We start from the raw sequence: 6,024 nt of genomic DNA on the forward strand, positions 1-6,024 counted from the left end.
AGACATGCATACATAGCTGTATATATCAGCATAGACGTCAGGACTTAAGGTGTGACTTAAATACATTAAATGCCACTAAATACCTCAAGCCTGAGATACTGGTGACTTGGTAGGAGAATCAGTGAAGTAGAAATGGGTTAGTCAAGGAATGGAAACAGAGTCAGTGGGCAGCTGTCCTGGACACTGAGGGTAGAGAAATCACTGTTGGATATAACAATGTGACAGTCTAATTACCTTGGAAATACAGTCTGGTGTGGAGGAAAAGAAACAAAATATTAAGGGATCAAGGATCAAGGATCAAGGAAGGAATCGGGTGAAAAAGTACAGTAGGCACAACATATTGAAACTGTTATTGTCAATATATCACAGACATTTTCAATGTCATTTAAAATATTTTAATGGCTCCATAGAATTTATGGATTTTACTTTTTAATAACAAAATATCATAAAACATTGAGATGCCCCAAAATTGGTTTCCAGTAGGCTAATAATTGGCCTTTTTTATTTTTTTCTCTTGCTCTCTTTAGGATATGCTTATCCTTTTAGGGATCACATAGCCCTCAGGAAAGTCTACCAAGGCTGTAGACCTTGTCCCCAGAAAAAATGTAAGTAAGTTTATTCACACTAAAATGTATAGATGATTTCATAGGTTTGAAGCCTGCAGTTAACTGAAGGTGGGAATCCCTACTTTAAGCAAAGTTCCTTATCTCTTGCTAAAATTGCTACCAAATAATTGTACCCCTTTTTTTCTTTGTTATTTGCTTTTGGTAATAGTTAGTGGGACAATAGAGAATGGGGAGAAAAATGAAAAATCAAGGAAACTAAAAGAATGGTAACTTATACATAAGTTAAATTGACCACTTATCTTTCATATTCGTTTTTGTCTTGATTGTTACTGGACAGTTGCTTCTTTGAATAAGAATTGCTATGTCATTGTGCATAGGAGCTTGATCTCTACTGCCAGGGCTCCCAGACTCACACAAGTGCTCTGCCACTGCTATCTGAGTCTCAGTTTACTTTTCTAAAATCAAGAAGAATATATTGATTCTCAGAATGTGGCTTCTCTGACCACAGCATCCCACTCCTGAGTCCTCAGAGCCCCAAGAGGAAGTAGGATGATAATCTCATTAACACTAAAAACCAGGAAAACTTGAACCTATTGTGACCAAAAAGTGAATCCAGATACTAGTTGGAAAAAAAATTTCTCATTTACTCAGTTGACAAGAATTTATTGAGTGCCTATTATAATCAAGCCTTGGCCTAAAGGCTGAGGTCCCTGTCCTCAGGAAGGTCATGTTCTAGTATAGGGATATAAAAAAATAAATCAACATATACATTTATAGACTGTCAGGTGTGATAAGTGCTAAGGAGATAAATATAGTAGATGAATATTGAGAATGACAGAAACTATTAATAATTCCACAGAATTAGTACTCTGTTTCATTTTTAAGAAAAAGAACCCCATCACCACTAGGGCTGGGTATGTAGCTCAGTAAGTGCTTGCCTTGCATGCACAAGGCCCTTGGGTTCAATCCCCAGAACCTCAAAAAAAAAAAAAAAAAAAAAGAAGACAAAAGAACCCCATTTTAAATGTTAACTGATTATTTGCCCTACCTCCCTTCTTCCCAACCCTACCCTTGCACCTAAGTATACCCTTGTGACCAAGTTCAGGCCAACTGAATAAGAGTGGAAGTGCTTTATGCCATTTCCAAGCCATTTGTTGAAAGATTGCCATCCTCTTCTGGAGCATCTATAAAGTGATCTAGGTTTATGATCACAGAAAATTCTTGTTGAGAGCCACAGCCGAAGGGGCCCCAGCAAACTTCCAGCTGCCAGCAAACTTCCAGCTGCTGGCTGATGATTGGCTCACAGCGGCCCCAGCAACATCTAGCTGATTGGCTCCTCTGCGGTGATGCTCATTGGGCTGTTTCCCTGCCCTTTCAGACCACGGAGCTGCTCACTGGGGGACTTTTTTGGCTCCGCCCACGTGACCCAGCCAATCGGCCTGTAGATGCAATTAAGGCATGGAAGACTTTACAAGGACATGGAGGTTTACAAGGTCAATTATCTAAGGTAATACAAGGAGCTAATGAACCTTATGCTGAATTTGTAGATAGGCTTATTCAAACAGCTACCAGAGTTTTTGGGAATACAGAATAAGCAATGCCATTACTAAAACAACTGGCTTATGAGCAAGCGAATCGTTGGTGCAGAGATATCATTAGACCATGGAAACATGAAGATTTAAACACATATATTAAATTATGTAGAGACATTAATGAACAAGAGCAAGTCGTGGCAGCTGCAGTAAAACAGGCTTTAGATGCCAGAGACATTAATGAACAAGGGCAAATTGTGGCAGCTGCAGTAAAACAGGTTTTAGATGCCAGGCCAAGAACATGCTACAATTGTGAACAAACAGGACATTTTAAAAGGAATTGCCCCATAGGAGGAGGGTTTAACAAAACTAGGTATCAAAGGAGTAGAATACCAGGTATTTGCCCACGATGCCGTAGAGGGAGACATTGGGCTAATGAATGCCATTCTCAAACCACCATAGAGGGTACTCCATTATCAAAAAAACGAACAAGGACCAGGTGTTTAGCCACGATATCGTGGAGAAAGGCATCGGGCTCCATTGCTTACAAAATTTTGCCACTGTGGGTGTTCCAAAACAGTTAAAAACAGATAATGCCCCTGGTTATACTTCTACCTCTTTTAAACAATTTTGCTCAACATTTGGCATTACTCATATAACAGGAATCCCATACAATCCACAGGGACAAGGCATAGTTGAAAGAGCTCATCAAACTATTAAAATGTACTTATTAAAGCAAAAAGAAGGAATTGGGAAGGGGTATATATTCCCCAAAGATAAACTTAAAATAACCCTTTTTACTCTAAACTTTTTAAATTTGGATTCATCAGGACTTAGTGCTGCGGAAAGGCATATGTGTCCAAAAAATGTGCATAAGCCCAAGGTACTTTGGAAGGATATTCTAACAGGACAATGGAAAGGTCCTGACCCAGTAATTGTCTGGAGTCGGGGGTCTGTCTGTGTGTTTCCCCAGGGAGAACAGCAGCCAATTTGGATTCCAGAGAGATTAACCAAGGTCCTGACCCAGTGATTGTCTGGAGTCGGGGGTCTGTTTATGTGTTTCCACAGGGAGAACAGCAGCCGATTTGGATTCCAGAAAGATTAACTAAAGCGATTTCTACAGACCAAAAAGAAGATGATTTGGCTCAAATCCATAACAACTGATATTCAAAACTCCAGTTTGGCTATTCTTACATCTGTGACAGAACCAGGATGCTTTTTTCAATATCTATTTTATTATTGCCCTTTGCCATATCATGAAGTTCTATTTTGTTTTTTGAGCTCATACAGATCTAGATTAATGTTTTGCTGATCAGTTCTATTTTTTTTTTGACTATAGAGTTTTTAAACATTGCAATGGAAATTCCACCTGTAAAAAGTTATAAGGCCTTTACTATTATGTTATGTGTTGTATGTATTATATTATGTGTGCACACTTGTGTTTTGTGTTATATGTTTGAATGTACGTATGTCCATATATCATATATGATGAGCGCTCATGAAAAAATGGATCCAAATATATATATATATTTTTTTATATTCACGTGATTTAAATGGTTTAATTTAAATTGGGTAAACAACTGTTGAGGATTGTTTTAATATGTGAACAAAAGGAGGTTAACAGATGTGTTTGTTTACTTTCACCTTTCCTTTTCATTATATTTAATAATTCTCTTAAAGATAATGTAAATTGTTAAGAAAATTGTTTTCTTTTAGTGCCTTCTGTAATGTTACATAATTTTTTCTTTAGCCATTATTGCCAGAATTCCTATCTTCATCCCAGTGCCGGTGAAGACAATGTAAATTGCTAAGAAAATTGTTTTCTTTTAGTGCCTTCTGGAATGTTACATAATTTTTTCTTTAGCCATTATTGCCAGAATTCCTATCTTCATCCCAGTGCTGGTGAAGACAATGTAAATTGTTAAGAAAATTGTTTTCTTTTAGTGCCTTCTGTAATGTTACATAATTTTTTCTTTAGCCATTATTGCCAGAATTCCTATCTTCATCCCAGTGCCGGTGAAGACAATGTAAATTGCTAAGAAAATTGTTTTCTTTTAGTGCCTTCTGGAATGTTACATAATTTTTTCTTTAGCCATTATTGCCAGAATTCCTATCTTCATCCCAGTGCTGGTGAAGACAATGTAAATTGTTAAGAAAATTGTTTTCTTTTAGTGCCTTCTGTAATGTTACATAATTTTTTCTTTAGCCATTATTGCCAGAATTCCTATCTTCATCCCAGTGCTGGTGAAGACAATGTAAATTGTTAAGAAAATTGTTTTCTTTTAGTGCCTTCTGTAATGTTACATAATTTTTTCTTTAGCCATTATTGCCAGAATTCCTATCTTTATCCCAGTGCTGGTGAAGTCAAAGATAAAACCAATCTACAGCTTCTGCAATAGCCATCACTGAACTGCTTGCAGAACTTGCCTGGACACATTGTGAACTCACCTGTATGCATTGTGAACTATCTGTTGGTGCAGAGACTTGTGGTAGTGTTGGGGTATTTTTGCTGATGATGTCATCGGTGGTACAATTTTTCCAAAAGGAGCCGTCAATTGGCTTGGTGTATCTTCCTCCCTTCTGCTTGTCATGATTGTCCAGCTAAAATTTGGGGGCCAACAGAGGTGAGGCAAAGAACCTCACCCCCCCCCCCGCTGGTACAAAGACCTCTCCACAGGTGTGGCTGTATACTGGACCAGTAGTCAGTGACGGGTAAGATCCAATTGCAATGGTACCAACCTAACGGGTAAGGACCATATGTACTATTGGACAACCTAAGGCAGGCACGGTCCCTAAGCCACATGCTTTTTGTTTAAACAGAGAGGGGGAGATGTTGAGAGCCACAGCCGAAGGGGCCCCAGCAAACTTCCAGCTGCCAGCAAACTTCCAGCTGCCGGCTGATGATTGGCTCACAGCGGCCCCAGCAACATCTAGCTGATTGGCTCCTCTGCGGTGATGCTCATTGGGCTGTTTCCCTGCCCTTTCAGACCACGGAGCTGCTCATTGGGGGACTTTTTTGGCTCCGCCCACGTGACCCAGCCAATCGGCCTCAAGAGCAGGAGGATTGTGGGAGGTGAAGAGAGGCTTGTGTTGGAGAGAGAGGCTTGTGGAAAGCCGGTGGTGGCAGTTGGGGCTCTGAGGGTTTTTCCTGAGAGGCTGTTTTGTTTGGCGTGTGTGGTTCTAAAAATAAAGTTAGTTTCTTTTGACAAGTGGCTCCTGATTGTGCCCAGCCAGACTGTGGCAAATTCTGGAGACAAAGACATTGTGGGCTTATCATATACTTTTGGATGTTTTCTCTTAATGAAATACTATATTTATAATCAAATTCTGTGTGGAAGGATGTATTTTCCAGAGATAACAGTAGATATTTAACCCAAGTTATGAATAATGACCAGACCTCTTCATGCCCAGTAACATCTCTGCCACAAAATACATAGTCACAGAATTGTAAGCATTGATTTATTTTCATTGTACAGATGAGAGAAACCCCAAGGAATAAAATGACTTGCCCAAGAAGACACAGGAAATTGACAGAAGAATTGAGAATTGCAATCCAGTTTCCCTGACTCCCAATATAACCCCCTTTCTATTAAAAGCAGCATTAACATTCTAGGTACACTAGGTGGTGGTGAGTATTTCAAATCACAAAGCAATTCTCACAACTTTTGAATTGGATTTGGTTGTGGAATTCATTATTTTCTTTAAGCAGCAGATTTTCTTTCCTAATGACACTTTGCATAAAACTGTGTGGGATGAAAAACTGCCCTGTTACAATCATATAATCTCAATGGAGATAATTAGTATTTTTAAGGCCTCTTATTTATAAAGGACTTTCAGGTTTTCAAAGAATTTAACATTCATTATGTCCTCTGATCTTCTTGACAGCCCTGTGAGGTAAGCAGTGTAGATAAAATTTCTACTATACT

Source organism: Marmota flaviventris, chromosome 3 (genome assembly GCF_047511675.1).
Source record: "Marmota flaviventris isolate mMarFla1 chromosome 3, mMarFla1.hap1, whole genome shotgun sequence".
Lineage (NCBI taxonomy): Eukaryota > Metazoa > Chordata > Mammalia > Rodentia > Sciuridae > Marmota > Marmota flaviventris.